At 53.0% G+C, this 20,775-nt stretch overlaps 1 protein-coding gene across 9 annotated transcripts in view; it reads left to right on the top strand.

The window, feature by feature from the left end:
• AHDC1 (AT-hook DNA binding motif containing 1) overlaps positions 1-20,775 on the top strand; it is a 63,786-nt gene that overhangs the window by 8,797 nt on the left and 34,214 nt on the right. The window contains exons 3-4 of one of the 9 annotated variants that reach the window (XM_090268890.1): positions 4,563-4,659; positions 4,744-4,858. The exons of 6 other annotated variants lie outside the window; for them this stretch is intronic. The gene's annotated coding sequence lies outside the window, so the exon portion shown is untranslated. Of the gene's footprint in view, positions 1-4,562; positions 4,660-4,743; positions 4,859-18,093; positions 18,191-20,775 lie in introns of those variants that run through there. 2 more of the 9 variants (XM_090268889.1, XM_090268891.1) reach the window with 2 other exon arrangements.

The raw sequence follows: 20,775 nt of genomic DNA, 5'->3' as shown, positions 1-20,775 counted from the left end.
TGCCCCAGCATTTCCCCAGCTGCAGCCCAGCACCTCCCCCAACACATTTCTCCAGCCCCTGCACCTTTCCAAACACAACCCCGCCATACACATAGGTACAGCCCCCCAGATGAGAACACCCGCTGTAGCCACGCCATTTACCTCAAGCACAGACATAGATAGCTTGAGGTCTAGTATATCTCTATAAACAGATAACGTCCCCCGGTTTCTTGTACTTTCCCAGGCATGTGCACACGTGTGCATACACACATGCACGCGCGCACACACACACACCCTATTCTCCCCACCCTGACCCAACACCTCCTCAAAAAAGCAGTCCTTTGCACATCCCCAACAAGCTCCAGCTCCAGAACTTTCCTCAGCTACCCGAGAGCCCAGGGACAGCCCACACATACCTCTCTCAACACCGACTCCCCCCACCCGCCCCCCGCACTCACACACGCATACAGCCTCAGTTCAGTCACAGCCCTGCACCCGTTCACCCCTTCAAGCTCAGGAGCAGCTACTCCCTGCTCCCCTTGCAGCCCCACCTCACCCTGTCACATACCCCGCCTCAAAATGTCTGCAGCCCTCACTCCCATCATCACACATTCCAGCACACCCTCCCTCCCTCGCACTCTCCATCACAGCTCCCCCAACCCACCTTGTTCTCCCCAGACCCCCGCCCAGACAGCCTTAGCCTTGCACACACCCTTGCTCACTCCTGTGTGTTCTCTCTCTCCCTCTGCTTCCCAGACCTCCCCCACTTCCCAGAGCCTTCTCTGCCTGAGGAGGCATCTCCACCCCCCTCGCTGCCCCAGGCCTTTCATTCCTGGACAGTGAGGCTGTACATCTGGTTCAAAGCTGCCCCACCCAAGACCCCGTGTTCTGGGCACCTTGGCCTGGGGTTTGGGTGGGGGGGGGGTGTTGGGGCCTCTTTGGAGGTTCTTGGCACCTGGTCACTCTGGTCTCTCAGCCAAGAACTCTTGAGTACCTAGCCCTACCCTGGTTCTGGCATGTAGTGCTGGGGTAACAAGGGGATTTACCCCCAGCCTGTGCTTCCTCAGGTGCTTACCAAATTCCCCCCTCCTTGGCTCCCCTGAGAGGGACACTGGGCCATGGGCTTCAGGGAAGGAGATGGTGAAGGTGTTGGCTGGACATGCTGCCCCCCAACCCCAGATTCAGGCTTGGGGCTTGGTCTCCCTGGGAGTCAGTTCCGACAGTGAAGGTTACTTTACTAGACGCATGATTTTAAACGGAATCTCCACCATCTGTTCCACCCCCTAATTACAGATGCACAGAATCTGCCTCAGAGGGCAGCATGAGGGGAGTGATTTAGAGGCTGAGCTGCTTCTGCCCGCATTAGGGCTGGGGAGATTGGGGGGGCCTCTGGGTATTGCTCACAGCCCCCCCATGTACCCTATCTTTCCCAGGGGCCCCTCATGCCTCATTTGTTGCCGGAGGAAGGCTCCTAGAAAGGATCCCCTGACCCCCAAGACCTGACAGATGAAGCAACTGCAGTGCTGAGGGAGGGGTCCCTGAGACATCCCCTGTGTCCCAGGCCCCAAGTCCCTAGGATGCAGGCTCCATTAGAGCCTTGAAAAATTCAGTGGATCGATCTCTTGCCTGCCTCTTGAGCTCTGGGGAGCCACAGGCGCTGGCCTGGCCCAGCTGTCTGCCCACGCCAGGGGTAGCAGGGATTGGTTAGGTAGGGAGGGGTTGGTCAGAGCTGAGGCGGGGGCCGCCAGGGTCTGGCAGCAGAGGACACAGGCAGGCATGCCAGGATCCACCAAATGTGTTTGCACATATGTGCCCCTCCACCTTGGCACAGCTGGCATGCCTGACCCCAGCTTGAGCCATTCTCTGTGGGGCTGGTGCAGCACCAGGGGCCAGAGGGGATGGGCCAGGGCCTGGGACAGGGTTCTCAGGGATGCTGGGCTACACCCTGAGGATGGGTTCTCCTTTGCCCATGGGCGCCGGGGACCTGGGCCCTGTCTTGCTTGGTAGTGGCAGCGGCAGCGGGCACACTGCGGTAGACGCTGGAGCATTCACTGCTGGGAGAAAGGGAGTGAGAAAGGGAGCGAGGTTGGGCTGGAGGAATTTTAAAGATTGCTGCAGGCAGGAGGGTCTCTGGAACCCCGTGGAGCAGGCAGTCATGCAGAAGTAATCCTATCGCTGCCTGGCTGGAGGAGTGGAGAGGACAGGGGGCGGGAGAGGAAGGATGGGCTGCTGCTGCCCCTCTCCCACCTCGGTCCCTGCCCCGGCCAGCTGTGGAAGGAGCCAGGGACCCCAGGGGCCTTCACCGAGGAGGCACCTTGTCTTCTCCATTCCACTTTGGCATGTGCCCCTGGAGGGGCAGCACTGCAGCTGTTGCTCAGCTCCGAGCTCTGGGTTTTATAAATAATGCAGCTCGGAGGTAGGGGCCAACTCAGTCCCTGGTCACCTTGGGTCACCCAGTGTGGTGTCTCCAGCTGGCAGACTGGTGGCAGAGCCCCTTCCCTTCCAGCCTACTCCTCCTTTTGCTGTGTGAGCTTGAGCCAGAGGTTCAGCCTCTCTGGGCTGGGCCAGGGGCAAAGGAGTGTGGAAGAACCCAGAACCCCCTGTCTTTTTGTTCCATGTCCCAGCCCTCACAGGATAAGCCCTCACAGGTTAACTGGCATCTGGCTTGGCAAATCCAGGCTGGAGAAGGATGGCCTGCTTTACAGGGGCCTCACCTATCCCAGCCCCTCCATTTTGCAGATGGAGTAACCGAGTCCAAAGACGGAAGGATGGCCAAGGCCAACCAGCTGATGAACACCTCCTTCCTGCCCCATTCTGCTGTCACTCAGGCTCTTGTGAGCCTCAGCTCAGCTAAGAGCAGGGCTTGTGGGGGGGGGGATGTTTGGGAAAGTGGTTGCGACTGAGAGGTTGCCATGGCGATGCTGCAGGATGCCGAGCTGAAGTGGGGGTCCTACAGGGTCTCTGGGGCCCCCAGCTCCACACCCCTGTGGTCTTCTCCTCCCCATCTTCTGCCCCCCACCCAGATGCCTGTCAGGCAGCTCTGGTGACAGGCTGGGTGGTGACAGGTGGTGCAGGTGATGGACTGGGTGGGTGAAGAGCTGGGTGGGTGACAGGTGGTGCGGGTGCAAGGCAGGCAGGTGACAAGCTGGGTGACGGGCCCTGCTGATGACAGGCAGGGGGTGTGGTTGGCGAGGATGCTGTCTCCTGGCTGGTGGCCTGTTGCAGCCCCCCACCCCCCGCACCCTCATCCGTGTGTACATGCATAGACTCTGGGCACAGAGCTTGGGGCTAAGATACTAATGAGGCTTATTATGTGCGTAGGGGCAGGTGCCCAGACTCACTAATGAGAGTCCTTTAATGAATAGGGGAGACATCTGGGGGCTTCGAGGAATTTGGCTGGCCCTCCTGGGCTGAGGCCCTGGGGGTCCCGATCTGGCTGGAGGATGAGTCATCCTCCCCGTTACCCTGGCCACTTGGTTTTATGTTAGCACTCCCCACAGTCGTGAGGACTACCTCGTGAAAGCACTTGCTACACTGCCCAGCTCTTACATGCATTTTCTCACTTCAACTTAACAGTTGCAAGCCAAAGGCACTGTTACCCATTTTACAGATGAGGAATCTGAGGCTGAGAGAAGGCAAAGAACCTCACATAAGTTTCTGGTGCAGCTGGGATTTTAATCCAGGATTTTCTGTTCTTCCTACTCTTAACCACCAGTAAAACTGAGGCCTTGGTCCAGACCCGGGCACTTTCTCAGGGCTTTAGTTTCACTCCTCTGGGAAATGGGTGCATAGCAAAGGGCTAATCACCACAGGCTCTTCAGTTCTGACTTGGGTGGCTTCAGGGACTCTTCCAGGGAGCTGCTGCAGCCTGACTCCATCTGGCCCAGATTCTGGGTGACACCCCTGGACTGCAAAGAAGGCAGGGCTTAGTGCTGAGGGAGCTGAGCTGAAGAGGGGGGACACCTGGGATTTCTGAGCCACTTCCTGCTTTGTGCGGTGGGGAGGCTGAGGCCTGGAGAGGAGCAGCAACCGCCCAAGGTCACACACCCTGTGAGTTGTAGGGCCCCATGGGATCCCAGTAGGGCCCCATGGGATCCCAGGTCTCCTCGCCTGTTGGAAGGGTGGGGCTGGGTGTGGTACTGGGGCTGGGAGGTACCTCCTCCTGGGCCCCACCCACCAGCCTAGCTTCTTCCCTGGAGGTTGTGAGTCCTCAGCTCCTGGGAGGGTGCAGGGGGCTGTTGGCTGTCTCTTTAGGGCCATGCCCCCTCCCCATCAATCTGGGCTCCTAGTGTCAGTTGAGCCCCTCCTTTAGGAACTTGTTGGGGTGGAAACTTCCTGGCAACAGCTGATGAATGGGTTAGGGCCTTGACATTGGCCTGGAGCCACAACCTGACCCTGGAGGCATCAAGCTGATGCTGGGGGGCTTGGAGAGGAGTTTAAGGGAGAAGAATTCAGCTCATAAATCCTGAAACGCCTCAGTTTTCCACTTTCTGGACCCTAATCTCTTACCAAACCTGCTCTCCAGCTGCTCATCCAAAGCTGGGGTTGAGGGAGTCCACCTACCCATTCCTCTTTCCCTCCAGCTGATGCCTACCCACTTCTGAAATGCAGCCACTGCAGTTGGGCAGGATAAAGACCTTGTATGTCCAGACTACTGGATTTGGCCTCTGATTCATAGTGGTAGGTAGGGCAGAGGGCTTCAGTGCCTCAGTTACCTCAGCCTGGGGTTTGAAATTCTCTCCTGATACCTATCTGCTCATTCAGGAAGGAGCGCTAAGACCAAGAGGGATTGCGCAGCTGCAGGACGCATGGCCCTGTCTTCAGAAGCCCTGGTCTGAGAGAAGCACAGCCCTGGCCTTGGGAGCCCTCAGACCCAGAGGTGAGGTCTAGAACCCAGGCTGGGTGTGTGCTGAGGTTCAGGCAGGTAGTGGGGTGGTGCAGGTCTGTGATGAATTTCTGAAGCAAAAGCTGAGGTTGGGGGGCAGACCAGAGGAAGGGTGGTGATTTGCTTTGGGGGTTGGGGAGCCATCTTTGTTTGGGAGCAGGAGCCTGGGAGGGTTTGGCTTTCCCACAGGCCTGGGCCGCAGTAGGCTAGAGTTCTGGGGCCCTCCTAGCTCCCCAGGGAACTGACTGCTGCCTGGCCCTGGGGACCCAGGCGTCCTCGCGGGTGAGGGCGGGTCTCCAGCAGGCGTCCTGCCAAACCCTGCAGCCTGCTCACCAGGAATCTTGTTGCTGAGAGATGGAAAATCCCGGCTGGGCCTGCAGCTCATCCCTCCCCTCCGGGAGGAGGAGGGGCCCAGAGATTCCTTCCTGCACCCCCTCCCATCTGGGGCCGGGCCCTCCTCGGCAGTGGGTGGGGCTGGGGGGCCCAGGACAGGCCTCTAAGGCTTGGTCACATGTCCTGGAGCCCTGCCCAGCCTGCAGTGGGCACCAGGGCACTCTGGAGGCAGGATGGTTCTGGTGCAGCAGAGGAGGGGTATGGGTGGGGTGCTGAGGCCAGAGGGGGCCTGGATGGGGGCCCGTGCCTGGCTCTGGCCCCTCGGGCTCCCCCAGGGCAGAGGGTGAAGAGTTGGTTCTCTCCTTGGACAGGAAGACGAATGATCCCATTATGGGAGCGTGATTTTATTCCACGTGTCACAGAGTCTGAGATTAACTTGCTCACCAGTCTGTGACAAACCCCTCATACTTTCACACATACATACAAATACACACACATGCACACACACATATCCTTGGTCTCACAAATGTATATCCCACAGATGCAGATAAGCATTTTCATACTACAGCACATAGCAGAGACACAAGCACATACTCACACTTAGATACACCGAGATCTAGACCCACAACCTCAAAAGCGCAACATTCCCTCTCTCACACTAAGGCCACATGGACACAAAGATGCAGACAGGCATTCCTGGGGGGATGCTTGCAGCCTGGCTTAGACGTGCACAGATCAAGGACGCATAGCACCCCTTAGACACAGATACACTTAAGACACACACAAATCCAGACACAGTCATGCAGACAGGCATAGACCCACAGCCACACACACTGAGACAAAGGCCCAGATACATACAGAGACAAAGACAGGCACAGACACACAGCCAGCAGTGCGCACACAAGCACAGACGTGCACACCCAGACACAGACAAAGACAAATAAATGCCCAGAGGTTTTGCTGTGGACAGATGTAAGGCACACACACATCTGGGCTTCCTCCTCGACCTTCCTGCCCGGGGATATGATAATACGGTGCCTGTGGCTCCAGGGAGAACTCTGAGGAACCTCCTGCTCAGTCAGAGCCCCCCACCCTGGGCCCAGGGCCAGCCCCCACCTCTGGCACTGGGCCTGTGGCAACCACACCCTCAGCAGAGCCCTGACATTTCTTACCTTATCCTCCCCACTGGACACACTCAGGCACACTCTCTCCTGCACATGCTCCTAAAGCTCCCCTCCCCCACATACATGTACTTAAGATTTCTCACACACCCCATCAGGTGTCCCCTTGTTGTCTTTCTTAGTCACCCCCCCGCCCATGTAGACATGTACAACCTCCAGCACACATGCTCACAGTCTTCATGGCACATATTCTTACCTTTCGTTACATGGACCCACACACAGCTAGTACATACAAGCTCTCCACACCCTCATCTCTCACGGACCCCCCCACACACACAAATTTCCTCACCTTCTCTCACAGACTAATTCACAAAGCCAACACACGCACTGCCCCACATACATCCTTACCACTTGCTCATACGTGTGCATGCGCACACACACTGAGGACCTCCCTCACACCATCGCTTTTCTTCCTCTGTCTCTCACAAGCACTCCCTCTGCCAGAAGTGTAGCTCTGATGCAGAGCAGCCCTGACAGCATTTGTCACTGTTCTCCATTGCGTCCTTGGCCTCCTTGGCCTCAGTCTCTTCCCCTCCACCTCCATCCCTGCATACGGTGGCCTTGTCAGCTCTCTGTTTAGTCAACAGTTATAGATGGAACATTCACTTATTCATTCAACAAATGTTGATCAAGCATTGATTTTGTGTTATGCATTGGGGATACAGTAGTGACTCAGGTCCCTCCTTCATACAGTTCTCAACTTGGTGACCAGTTTTGTTTGTTTGTTGCTTATCTAGTATGACTAGATTGTAAGGCAATATTTGATATCGGATATTGGAGAATGTGTAGGAAAAATATGGGAAAGGTATTCTAGGTAGGAAGGAAACAGTATATGCAAAGCCTGGAAATGAATCAAACTATTATATGTATGCTGGGAAAATGGGGTGCTGAACAGAGACTAGAAGAGAAGCTGCAGAGTAACCAGAGGCCTAATGTCACAAAGTTTAGATGCCATGCTCAGAGGTTTAGATATTGTCCAGTGGGTCACAAGGAGTCATGGGAAGTCTTTAGTGACATAGGGTGGGGAGAGAATGGAGACAGGGAGGCTAGCTGAGAGGTTTTAGTAGTACAGATGGGAGATAATGCTGGTCTGACCCAGAAGAGGCAAGCAGGATGGCGAGGAGATTCATTTAGAAGCAAGGACTGGTTGAGTTCCAGTCCCAGAACTGTGACTCTGGAAAGAGTCACAAAGAGACCATCTGAGCTGGGTCCATCATGTTAGCATGGGACACTGCAGGAGCCAGGCGTATAGTAAATGCTTAATAAATGATAGCCAATTGTAGTTACCAGTAAGACATGGGGGACACCAGATGAGATTTACTGAGCACCTACCGAGTGCTGGGTCCTGTGCCACGAGGCGAGACGGTCTGCAGCTTCAGGAAGTTCACGCACCTGGAAACCACAGGTCACAGAGACAACAGGGAGGGCCAGGCATAGGAGGAGGGCAAGGCATGCTGGGAGGTTAAGGGAGGATGAGGCATCACCTGTCAGGGCCCCTGGGTGGCCCATGGAGGAGCTTCCATTGAGTTGGGCTCTAAATTAGTCTGGTGGAACTTGGGCAGGCAGATAGAGGGAAGCTTGTGAACAAGAGCCCGAGGGCAGGTTGAGGAGTCTAATCTGGCTTTTGTGTGGGACACAAGAAGGGGGAGTCACAGGATGGGATTATGGACCTGAGGCCTTGGTGGCCAGGCTCAGAGAGGTGTCAGCACAGAGCTGAACTGCACTTGAGAAATACCACGTTTTGGTGGTGACACAGAACATGCCCATTAGAGATTCCTGCTCCAGGTTCTACCACTAAGCCATTGGATGATGGCAAACAAGTGTTTGGCCCTCCTTGACCCCATCAGTGCAATGAAGCAGTTAGTCTTGTATAGGAGGGAATTGGGTATCATGGCCTAGAGGTTGTCTACCTGACTCTGGGCAATTCTGGCCTGGGATTCAGGCCTCAGCAGTGCTTTCTTCCTGAGCATTCTGAGGAAAAGGAAAGAGCAAAGTGAGGGGGTCCCCAGAGACAAATTTTGGGTGCTCCAAATGAGGGGCCAGGCACCCAGCATGGAAAGGAGGGCTTTTTGCCAGGATCTGACTCCAAGCCCCAGGGGGGACCCAGAAGAGAAGGCAAGGTCCCCTCCTCCCTCCTGTGCCCTCCTGGCCCAGAGGGTGTCCAGGACCCTTCCTGTCTGCTGACCAAGGAGCAAGGCTTGGGTTTAGGAGTGTTGTAACCCAGGGCTTGGAGTGCCCTGAGGTTAAGGATCCAGGAGACCAATCTTGAGGTGGCAGAGCCCGGTGAATGCCTGTGGGCAGCTGGGTTCTGCCACTGATACTTGGGGTTGCTGGGTGTTGTGGTTTAAGACAGGTTTTGGTAACACCCGCCCTCCCACCCCCCACACCTCAGCTACCCTGGATCCTGGCTGCAAGGGGCCCTTTAAGCATCTCACCTGTGAGGTGGGGCTGGTAGAGAATTAATTTCCTGTTCTATTTTAATTTTACTGTATTTAATTTGCTGTTTATTTTAATTAATTAAGGGCGCGTAATCATCTATCGTAACTTGCTGCCGCTTGCTCCTCTTCTTTTCAGAGGGGTGGAAGGCCAGGCCAAGTGATTGCTGAATTAACTGTGAGGGATAGGAAGGGTGTTGGGGACAAGTCCCTCTTCCCCTTTCCCCTTCTCAATCCAGGGGTCTTCTCCACTCTCCCTGGTTCTCCTCCAAGGGGGCCTTTTCCTTCCTCCTTCACTTGTGGTCCCTCCTGCTCCCCCCTTCCCACCACATCTGCTTCAGGGCCTCAGATTCAGTAACTTGGTGAAGGGAGGCCTAACATGCGGCCCCTGCCTACTCCCCAATAATCAATATTTTAATGTCATAGGATGGTAGTTTAAAGGACAGAGAGCTTGAGTTGCAACCTAAGCATTGCTTAGGGGCTGTTGGGAAAACTTCTAAAGTGGGAGTCAGTTTTTAATGGCAGCCCCCTTCCCTACCCTGTTGCCCAAATAGCAGACCACTCCATGGCCTGTGGGACACTACTATGTCCAAGCACCTGTGAACATATCTGTAGGCATGATCTCAGTTATTAATCGCTAGGGCAGACTCCAGGGTGTATTATCCCCTTTAGAGATGAGGAAACGAGGCTCAGACAGGGTTAATGACTTGCCCAAGGTCACATAGCAACAGAGAGGCAGGGCCTGGATTCTGGCAGTGATCTGTCTGGCGGTGTAGAATGAGTTAACTAACAGTTGGAAGGAGAGGAGGGGAAGTGGCTTGGGGATTAGGGTAAGAGTATTAGGTCAAAAAACTGATGTGGCCAGGAAATGGGGTCCTCTGGCTCTGGAGGATGTGGGGGGAGGAGGAGTGGGTCCCTGCCACAAGGGGCTTCCTGAGGTGTGAGATCTCTGCCACTTGTTTCCATTTCCCTTGTGTCTTCAGTTGTCTGTTTGGAACTGGGCCTTGCTTCGTCACTTGCATTGTACGCTACCAGGGGGACCCTTCCATAGCTAGGTACAACCCTACTTTTATTTATTTAACAAACACTAACATGGCATTTACCATGTCCCAGACAGCCATCTAAATTTATAGGTATTTAATCATCATAGCAACCCTATTATTATCATCCTTGTTTTACATATCAGAATATTGAGGCTTAGGTTAAGCCTTGTGACTTGCCCAAGGCCACACAGCCAGTACCTGGTGGAGCCAACCTTTGAACTTGGTACATTGGAATTCAGAGTCCTTGTTCTGAACCACCAGGCTATCCTGCCTCCTTAGGGCTCTTAGTGAGAGATGGGAGCCCTGAGTTCCTGGGAGATATGGCATTGTTGGAGAGCCTCTAGGTTGAAGGGGAGATCCAGCCCTGCCCTCGCCAAACCCAAGTCTGAATGGGCACACTCAGCCCACAAATAAAGACCTGCTTTGTGGCAGAGAGCAGGTGAGTGTCAAGGAGTGCCTGGCTGGGAGGTGCAGATCAGCAGTTAGGAATCCTCACTGGAGGGGCGTGACCCATGCCGCTGTAGTGCTGGTCATGGTAGGGGTCACGTGGAAGGGTTGGCCTCAGACTGTTCCCTCAGATGTGTGTGAACAGTTATCAACAGTTGTATAATACAGTGGGAGAAAAATATCACAAAACATGATGCAGTTGAAAGAGTTTGGAATTTGAGTCCTATGTGACCTTAGTTACTTGACTGCTCTCTGAGGCTCAGTCTCCTCATCTCTCAAGGAGAAATAACGGCCATAGGGTTTTGTGAGGTCCCAGTGAGATAAAAGGTGAAGAATTTGCGCTCTGGAGCCAGGGTTCAGTGAGCATCCATCTAGATGCTGAAGTCCAACCTCTGGGGAAAGAAAGCGTCCTGGCCTGGGGATTGGCATTGGAGCAGGGCAAGATGGGAAGAGCGAAGGTGAGGATGGCAGGGAAAGTCTCAGCTTTAGAGTCAGATGGCTTGGGTTCAGATTCCAACCATGATGAGTTGTATACCCTCTCTGGGCCTTGATTTCCTTGTCTGTAAAATGGGTATAATAATAGTGCCCTTCCCATAGGGTGTTGTGAGGATTAAACTAGTTATTTCATTTATTTGGTAAGCAATATTGAGCACCTGCTGGGTGCCAGACATATTTCTACTTGCTGCAGATATTAAGTGGTCAATATGTATTAGCAATCTTATCGTCATCAGTTATATTCTAGAGGAGGGAGCTGTCTGGGGAGGAGGAAGAGAGCAGGCTGACATAACAATCTGATATTCATTGCGTGCTTACTGTGTACTAGGCACATTAGTTCATGAGGCAGGTGCTCATATTATCCCCATTGTGCAGATGGGAAACAGGTTCAGAGAGGTGTAATGATGTGCCCAAAGAAACAGCTAGTAGGGGGTGGAGATGGAGTTTGAGAGACTCAGAAGCCAGGCTCTTAATCACAGAGCTTTAAACCTGATTAAGAGATGGCATGGGGTGGGAGCAGTGATTCAGCAGAGGAAGGCTGCAGAGACCTGGCCAGGGACGAACAGAGGTGAGCAAGGCCTCCAAATTCAGGAAACAATGAGTGTATGGACCAAGCCAGCATATGCTCTCCTAGTGGTTTTCCCAGCAGTAAACAACAAGGCGTGAGGTCAGGGAAGGGAACAAGTAAAGACTGGAGGCAAAGGTTCCTGGAAGAGTTGGCTCTTGAGAAATGGGTCGAGTCGAAAGAGATGGTGTCAGTGCATTCCAGGCAGAGCACAGAGCATCAGCAAAGGCCCTGAGGTGAGGATGAACATCGTGGTTTATGGCCGAGAAGTGGGAGAAAATGGCTGAGAGAGAATGTAGGTTGGGAGGACTGGTGGCCTCAGGGGCACAGGGAGAGTAACAGCCGCAGGGAGACAGGGAGGGTGACAGATTCAAGAGGTTTAGCCATTGTTGAAACAGAAATTACCCCTCCCCCCGCAATCTGGACAGGAAATAGAGCACAGCGTTCAAGAGGGCAGGTCCTGGAGTCAAATCCTAGCCAGGCTGCTTCCTACCTGGTGATCAGGGCGAGCCACTAGTCTCATTTTCAAAATGAGGGTAATGAAAGTACCCATCTCCTAAGATGAGGCGATCTCTGAGAAGTGCTTAGCATAGTGCTTGGCACATAGTTAGCACTTGATTGATTGATTCATTCATTCCTCAACTACCAAGTACACACAGGCACTTTTCTAGGGCATACAACAGAGACCAACAAAATCCCTGCCCTCAGGGAGCTTACATTTAGAGGATGGAACAGACAATAAACAAAAAAGTAAGTAAAATATTTGATTTGTTAGTTGCTGATAAGTGCCAAGGAGAAAAATGAAACAGGGAAAGGGCTTAGGGAGTGCCAAGGTTGCAATTTTATTTTATTTTATTTTATTTTTTCAAATATTTTATTTATTTTTAGAAAGAGGGGAAGGGAGAGGGAGAGAAACATCAATGTGTGGTTGCCTCTTGCACGCCTCCAACAGGGAACCTGGCCTGCAACCCGGGCACGTGCCCTGACTGGGAATCAAACCAGCAACACTTTGGTTCGCAGGCTGGTACTCAATCCACTGAGCTACACCAGCCAGGGCGCAATTTTAAATAAACTTGTAAATAGGGGCTATTGTTAGTATTATTTGTATAGCAAGTTTTAGGAGAAAAAGTACCTTCCAGTTTATAAGGCATTTATCTTTCATGAGAACCACATGAGAATCACATTGCTATCCCCATTTTATAGATGAGGACTTAGAGGCTCAAAGAGTAAAGTCTGACCTAGGAGTCATGGCTCCAAGGACAGTCTATTCCAGCTGTCTCCCTATGATGAGGGGCGTGTTCCTGAAAGTCTAGGGGAAAGAAGGAGAAAGGTTAACCAGAGAGCTTATGGGCAGTGGCTAAGGTGGGTCAATGTCAAGAGATGGAACTGGGCTGGAGAGCAAGGACAGAGGCCTGCTTCCTGGAGCCAGAGCTGCAGTCAACATACCCAGGCGTGGCCTGATCAGGGTGAGTTCAGAGAGTGGCTGGACCCAGGGGCAACCCTGAGGGCAGAGCGGGGGGAAGCAGGCTGGGCCTGAGACACTGTGTAATTGAGCAAAGGGGCAGAATCTGTCCAGAACTGAGTGATTGTGTGGGTGGAATGGAGACTGTAGGAAGGGGGAGAGAAGAGAGGAAGAAGTCAGCTCCACTGACCAGACAAGAGGGAATAGTGAGGAGGTTGGCAGGAGCCAGAGCTGGCTGTGAAGGCTCTTGAATGTCAGGCTAAAGACCTCAGCCTTGATGTTGTCGTCAGCAGTAGGGACCTATTAAAGGTTTTGGAGCAGCGACACAGTGTCATGAGAATGAGATTTGAGGAAGACGAATCTGGCACTAGGTAGAGGAGATTCAGTGGAGGCATTTGCAGGTGGGGAGCCCATTGTCAGGGGCTGTCATTGCTGAGCAGGTGAGAAATGATGAAGTCAGATCAGAGAGACAGCTTGGCCTAGTGGGAAGGGTGGGGCCTTGGAGATGGCACTCCTGGGTGATAGCCTCTGGTCTGCCTCATGTTTTCTGAGGGACTAGTCCCTGGACTAGTCCTTTCCTCTCTGTCTGCCTCTGTTCCCTCATATGGATTCAACTAAAGCCCATCCCACCACCACCACCCCGCCACACACACACCTTTTTTTTTTTTTTAACCGGTTGGGCTAGCAATTCACTTTGAGATGATGATAAGGGCCATGGTCTTTGCTTCAGAAAAATACAAAATAGGTTTTGGTTAAAATATTGTAAGGTTTACAAACCTACCAAAGTCTGTCTGCAGTCATGCTAGGTTATCAATTGTAATAAAAATAGCAACTACCATTTCATGCTTATTATGGGCCAGGAGCTGTGCAAAGTGACATACATCACGATCTTGTCCGTATAACAACCCTGTGAGGTAGGTACTGTTATTTTTTATTCTGTTTTATAGATGAGGAAACTGAAGAAGCCTAGAGAGGTGGAATGACTTGCCCAAAGGCAGAGCTGGAATTGAAACCTGGGTTTGTCAACTCCAGTACCTAAGATCTCAACCGCTATGGTTAAGGCTAGAATTTCTAGTCTGGAGGAAGGAGAAGTGGCAAGGGAGGGAGGCAGATGTGGGAGGATTTTCAAAGAAGGCCGTGAAAAAGCAGAGCTAGAGGTGAACCAGGGGGAAAGTGGTGCCACTCATTCTGGAGGTGATAGGCTTCAGGTGGTCGGTCGGAGGTAAAGATTCTACTTGGAGCCCTTTGGTCCAGCTTCTGGATTGGTTGGTTATCTGTCTCACATGACCCTCAGCTAAGTGACCTGCTCTGTGGCCTGCTGGGAAGGGGTGGAGTATGCAGCTACTCTGTCTTCTTGGCCTGATTTTGTTCTGCACCCTTGGCAGGAAGGGCTTACCCCTGACTCTTTGGCTTAGCCTCCAGAGCTGTCCCTGGAATCCACCCTCCCTCCTTCTTCCCAAGGCTGTTGAGTAGGGCCAATGGGCCTTGATCTCTCTAAGGGAATTGGGAAATGGAGACACCCTTTCCATCCCAGAGGAGAGTACTGGGCCCCATTTCCTGAGATCAGAGCAGAATGTGGAACTTGAGCGGCATGGGACATATATTCAGCTCTCGTTCAGATCCTGGTCAGCAGCACCATCTTGCAGGAGGTGATCTAGATTAGATTAGGCCATAGTCTTAGGCTAGAATCTAGATTCATGATGGGTTGGACTAGTTGGTTCTCTACAATGGGATGGCAAACTTTCTGTAAAAAGTCTGAAAAGTTTAGGCTTTATAGACCATAGAGTCTCTGTCATGAGTAATCAACTCTGCCATTGTGCCTTGAAAGCATTCATAGACTTTGCATAAAGTAATGAACATGGCTGCATTCCAGTGAAACTTGATTAATAAAAACAGACACAGGCTGGATTTGGCCCTTGGGCCATAGTTTTCCAACCCCTGACCTAGAAGCTTATTCCTCCTCAGGGTATCTAGATCTCAAATCTGACTAACTGTAATTTCTAAGCAAACAGGATTGGGGTGTCAGGCTAGATACTATGGAGGGTGATCTAGAGCTGCACTCTAGTTGGGATCTAGATACTGGGAATTGGTGAACAAGAAATGTACTAGACAGTGGTTTAAAGCAGACCAAGCCATAATCTCTGGTTGAGCCCAAATTCACAGACAGCTGGAGTGGGATGGGGCGGGGTACAGTGTTGAGATTTAGACCCACACAGAGACTGTGGTCTGGATATGGGGAAGTTGATGGGCTGAAGCCACAGAGATATTGATCTGGAGCAGGCAAAGTCTTGGTCCTAAGCCAGAGCACCATATGATCTAGAACAACACTTTCCAATAGAAATGTAATGGGAGCCACATATGGATTTTAAATTTTCTGTAGCTGTATTAAACAAAGTAAAAAGAAATAAGTGAATTAATGTTAATAATGTATCTTATCTAACTCAGTATATCCAAATATCATTATAACATTTAATTATAAAAATTATTGAGATATTTTACTATTTTCATTTTTAGACTTCAAAATCTGGTATATGTTTATACTTATGGCACTGTCCAATTCCAACTAATCACATTTCCAGTGCTCAATATCTAGTTCCTATCACATTGGGCAGCACAGGTTTAGAAGCAGGCTTTTCTTTGGGACTAGGGTCCAGAGTAGTCATGAGCCAGAATGATATGGAATAAAGGGAGTTGGACACACCAGAGGTTATACTATTAGTCATCTCTGACTCTGGAGTCTAGTCTGGCCTGGCAAGTGGGGATGGGGCAGGGTAGCAGCTGGACCCTTGAGAGAGCAGGAGCTCCACCCCTCCAAGCCAGCTGCTGCCAGCCTTCCTGGACTGACTCTGTGGAAACAGGGGGCCCAGAGACAGAAATAAACTGCCAGGTTTCCGGGGAGGAGTGGGGGGCCTGCCAACCTTTATGCTTCCTTGCCTGGGGGTGGGGGTGGGGGCAGGAAGCAACTCCAGTCCCTGTTCCAGGCTGTTACCCCTGCAAGCCAATTTGCTTCACCCCTAGATGCCCCCCACCCCTATGGCTGAGACTGGGCTGAATCTAGAATTTGGTGGATTAGTGATCCTGGGGGCCTAGGAGTCTGGGTCTTACCCTTGGGAACAGAGGGTGATCTCTAGGGCCCTGGACACAGCTTGGTATCCATGGGAGTAGTGCCTGTGTGCCCATTTCTAGGACCTAATCATGGGGCCCTCACTAACTGCAGCAGGGCATTAGACTATGAGTTGGAAGGTCTGTGTTGAATGCTCTGCCACCAACTTTGGGCAAGTCATACTTTGAGCCTGTTTCCCTCCTCTACAAAAGGGGTCAGAGGTTGTCCTGCTTGTTTCAGGGCACTGTATGGTTCAGTGGTTAACTCAGACTCTGGAGTCAGAGTTTATGACACTGGCCTCTGCCATTGTGTGGCCTTTGCCAGGTCACTTAATTTTCCTGAGTCTCAGTTTCCTCATCAGCAAAAAGGGGATATTACGTACTTAGTAGGAACCTTATAATCAAGTGTTCAGTGGTGGCTGTTACCACTGAGGAATCAATAAGCTCAAAAGGGTTGTAACTGAAAATGCCTTATTCAAATGTAAGAGATTCTTCCCCTGGAAAGTTCAGTCCTCTCAGACCCCCTCATTTTATAAATAGCCCCCAAAAGGGAAGGCATTTTGCCCAAGGAGAAACAGACAGCAAGCCAAAGCTTTATTTGGACCCGCCATGTAAGTCAGGGAGCTCATTTCCAATTTATCCCAATTTACAGGTGAGGAAATCGAGGCTGGTGATTGGCCACTGGTGCACCGTGGCGCTATCCAGTGAGGCCTGAGTCCGTCGCTGGGGAGGGAGTGCCCTGGCCGCCTGTGCTCCTCGGAGGAGGGGCGTGCAGGTAGCGGGCGCCCTGGAGCCGCAGCCGGAGCCAGGCGCGCTATTAATAATCCGGCCCACGGCCTCAGCCGAGAGCGCAGGTCCGGACCGTCGCCGGGCGCCTCCTGGGCCCCGGCCGAGCCGGGTCTCGGCCCTCCCCCCCTACTCGCCACTGCCCTTCGCCCCGCCACGTGACCTTCCCACCCCCACTCCGCGGGCAGCCGAGGACCCGGGATGGCAGGCCGGGGGCCAGGAAAAAGCCGAAAACACGGAGCTGGGCCGCTCCCCCTCCCGCTCAAAATAGCCCCCGGCAGGGGCTGCCACGCATTCTGTCAGCCCCGGGGCGCGGGATGGGACGGCCGGCTGGGCCCCCGCCCGGCCCAACGTGGCTGCCCCGCCGGAGTGGAAGGGGGGGCGAGGGCGGGCCGCGCGGCCGGCCGGCATGTGGCTCTCCTTCGGGGAGCCTTTGGCAGCCCGAGCTGCGCGCTGCGCCGGGATGATGGAGAGCTTCTGGAATTTCCTGCAGCTGGAGAGCGCGGTCGTTCTAGGGAGCGGGCTGAGCGCGCGGTTCGGGAAGGGGCGCTCGCAGCCTGGCCCTAGGGGGCGCCTCGGCGGCGAGGGTTGTGGGGGGAGATCTCATTATTTGCCCCTAGACTGTGGGAGAGGAGGAGGCACACCTCCCCTCCCCCGCTGCTCTTTTAGGGTCTGGCGGGGGTCCAGTCCCGCCCTCCAGGCCTGGGCGGCGGAGAGGGGCCAGGTGCAGGCGACGCCCCTCCCCCAGCCGCCTGGTTTCCCTCTCGCGCCCGTCACCTCCTCCGGGAGTCAGAAGCTCAGCGGCCTCATCTGGGAGGGGGGCGGGGGTGACAGGGATCAGGGGGCAGCACAGGCCTGCCAGGTAGCCAGAGAGGCGGCAGCGGGGAAAACTCGGGGCGGACCGTTCAGGCCCGAGAAGGGCTGGGCCAAGGGACCAGAGAAAGCCTCCTGCTTGAGCAAAAGGCATCTCAGGGCCTCTAGGCGGGAATCGAGCCAGTCTTCTTCCAACAGCCCCTCACTCCTACCTCCGCAACTACCGAGCCGGTGTAGGGGTCAGACGTCCCGGAAAAAAAAAAACCCTGGACAATTTTTCCGACGGTGGCTGCAGCTTTTTATTAGGGTGGCTCAGCCCCTTGCAGGTCCCGAAGTCCAGAAAAGGGCTCCCGGGAGGGAGGGGCTCCCATTTAGAGGAGCCCTGAGATCCAGGGAAGTAGGTAAGTGACTTCTCAGGGCTCACTCTTGGCACTGTGGGTTGGGGGAGGGAAAAGAGGTCAGGGTACCCTGTCTTTTGTGGGGGAGGAGAATGGACGCTTGCCCTCAACTTTGCTAGTTCCAGTACCATTTGGTGCTCTGCAAACTGATGAACCTTTTGGCAACTCAGCAGGCACTTCTCTCACCTTAAGTGGACCCAGCGTCTTCCTTTGCCAATGGTCCCAGTTCAACTTCATTTCCTCACCATGTTGAACAAAACCAGAAGGTAGGTATAGTTACAGTTGGAGTTCTTTCTCTGCTACTCACTGGCTGTGTGACCTTGAGCAAGTCCCTTCACTCCATCTATAGTCTCTTTGCTCATCTGAAGAACTAGGTAATGGTAGGTAGGTTGTGGCCTGCCTACTTGTTGTGGGGCATAAAGTTGCACAACACTTAGAGCAGTTAGCACATAGTAAGGGTGGGAAATGAAGGGCACCTGTGTAACATACAGCCCCCATTCAGAGTCATCAACGTATCTAAATCTGCTTCCCCTACAACTCTGTGAAATATGGCTTTCAAGGGTAATAGTGCCTTATTTAGGCTGGGAAGATTGAAAGATGTTGCTTTTATTGTGTTCATTCATTAAACACATTTAATATTGGTGCTTTTCTGCTAGCTTCAGACTGGGGGAGAGACTTCTGAATTTGTGCTGTGGACTGAGAACTAGGACTAGGACTCATCACCAAGCTCTGTTAAAGCTGGAAGGACCCTTAGAATGCCTTCCTGCTAGGCTAGCTCTTAGTACAGGTGGGGAAACTGAGGCCCAGCAAGGGGGCTGGGTCTCCTCATAATGTTCCTTCTGCTGTTCCAGTAGGGGTGGGGACAGCGGCTGGCAAGAGCTCTGGGCTGGGGAAGGTTGGGGCAGCCCCTGGCCCAGCTCCCTAGGGTATGGCCCAGGCTGGCTGAGAAGCTGGTGGAATTCTGCTTCCTCTCCCTCCCAACTCCATGCTGACCTTTCACTCCACCACTGTTATGAGTGGGTAGGGGTGGAACCCAGAAACCCAGATTTAAATTCAGATGCTTGTTGGCTCCCCCTCAGCCTAGGATTTTGGGCCTGGGCCTATGGCAGCTACCCCCCCACCCCACCCCGCCCCAAGTTCTCCCTGTCTCCTTGTTGGATTGGCCTTCCTTGTGTACTGGAAGGAACTCAAGGCTCCATTTGTTGTCTGTGTGAACTTGAACAAACTACCCCACCTCTGAGCCTCAACTTGTTTTTCTGCAAAATAGAGCTGAAATAAAAACTTTCTGGCATAAAATCTCTTTCACACACATCCCAGAGGATTCCTGGTAGATCTGAGATCTGAGCAGTCTTCCTGTACCTTTGGTTTGGGGAGACAGCTCTCTGGGGTCCTGGCATAGGAAGTGGGGTGGGGATGAGTATCCATCAGATCATTTTGCCAAAGTCCATCTTCACGCAAATTTATGTGGCCTAGATTCCAAGGTGGCCAGGTGCCCATGTCACTAAATGCTCAGTTCTCACAAACTTCTCTTTGGTACTACAAACTCCAACTAATCCAGTCCCACCTCCTTCTGCTTCAGGGAAGCATTCCTGGGCTGACTGTATCTCCTCTCCTCACTTTCTCTCCAGCCCATAGAGGGCGCTAGTCAGGGGCTGGAAGAAGCACTTGGGCTGTGTGACTTTGGGCTGGCTACTTCCCCTCTCTGGGCCTCAGTTTCCTCCTGCACAGTGGAGGAGGCTGGATTAGTGACTCCCTAAGGCACCTTCCAGCTCTGACACACTGAGCCTGTGTTGACTGATGTATCCTAGGAGATAGGAGCACACAGAACCCAGTCAGCTGGGAGATTCCTGTTGAGGTATCCCCCCACCCTCACTCCCAAGGTTGGAGTGCCTCCCTTCCCAAGACACACCCTTTAGGGATACTGGCTGAGATTGTGGTGGGTAGAGGGAGCAGATCACCCAAGTGAGTGGTACTACTAGATCCCAGGGTCTCTGCTACAAGTAGAGAGGCCTGCGCCTAAGAACAGGAGCTTGTGTCTCAGGCAGAACTGTTGAGACTCCTGGCTTCTAGGGGAAGGGAATGTATGTGTCAGTGACCAGTCAGCCTCCAGGGAATGGGGGGTGTGGTGCACGAGGCAGCTAGTTAGTGGGATGGTGTGTCCAAAAGAGTGATTGCAGGGGCAGTATATTGGGGTGTGTGCAAGACAAGGAATCTGGCAATGGGAGGGAGGAAAAAAAATATTGATGAACCAGAGAACCAGGCTCTGGATTAGTGCAGGCTATGTGGGGAGGCGTGGTTGAAGATTCAGCACCGTGCGACACAGTGCAGTCTTGCCTGTGCCTAGGTTTGTCCGCTTGTTATAGGTGTTGACCTGAGCTTCACTGGTCTGAACTGCAGCTGTCATGTTCTGTTGTGGGGGTATCTGTGTCAGGGTGTTTGTCAAGATTTTCTGAACAGTGAGTGGCTGTTTGTGGGTGCATGTGTCTGTACAGGATGGTATTGTAAGGCAGTGGGCAGCTTCCATCCATTTGGGGTGCTTATCAGATTGTACTGGGGGCATCAATTCTGGCTTTTAGGAAGCCTTGGGCTACATTGGGATTGCTGGGTTGTAAGGGAGGATGATTTCAGGCTGTGAGTGAATCCTGGCCATATTTTGGGTGCCTCCCCCCACCACATTGCTTACACACTGGAAGGGATGTCTCCTGGCCTTAATCAGTCCCTCCCCAGGTAGGCAAGCCAGCAGGCAAGCCTGTTCACACTCAAAGTAATTTTACCATGGTGCCTAAGTCAGGAACAGGCGTGAATTGACCTTTTAACCCTTTACCCGCCATGGGATTAGACTCTGTTTCCT

Source organism: Furipterus horrens, unplaced genomic scaffold (genome assembly GCF_987537825.1).
Source record: "Furipterus horrens unplaced genomic scaffold, mFurHor1.1.pri manual_scaffold_3, whole genome shotgun sequence".
Taxonomy (NCBI): Eukaryota; Metazoa; Chordata; class Mammalia; order Chiroptera; family Furipteridae; genus Furipterus; species Furipterus horrens.
The sequence above is the reverse complement of the archived record's forward strand: the minus strand, read 5'-3'. Positions and strand labels throughout refer to the sequence as shown.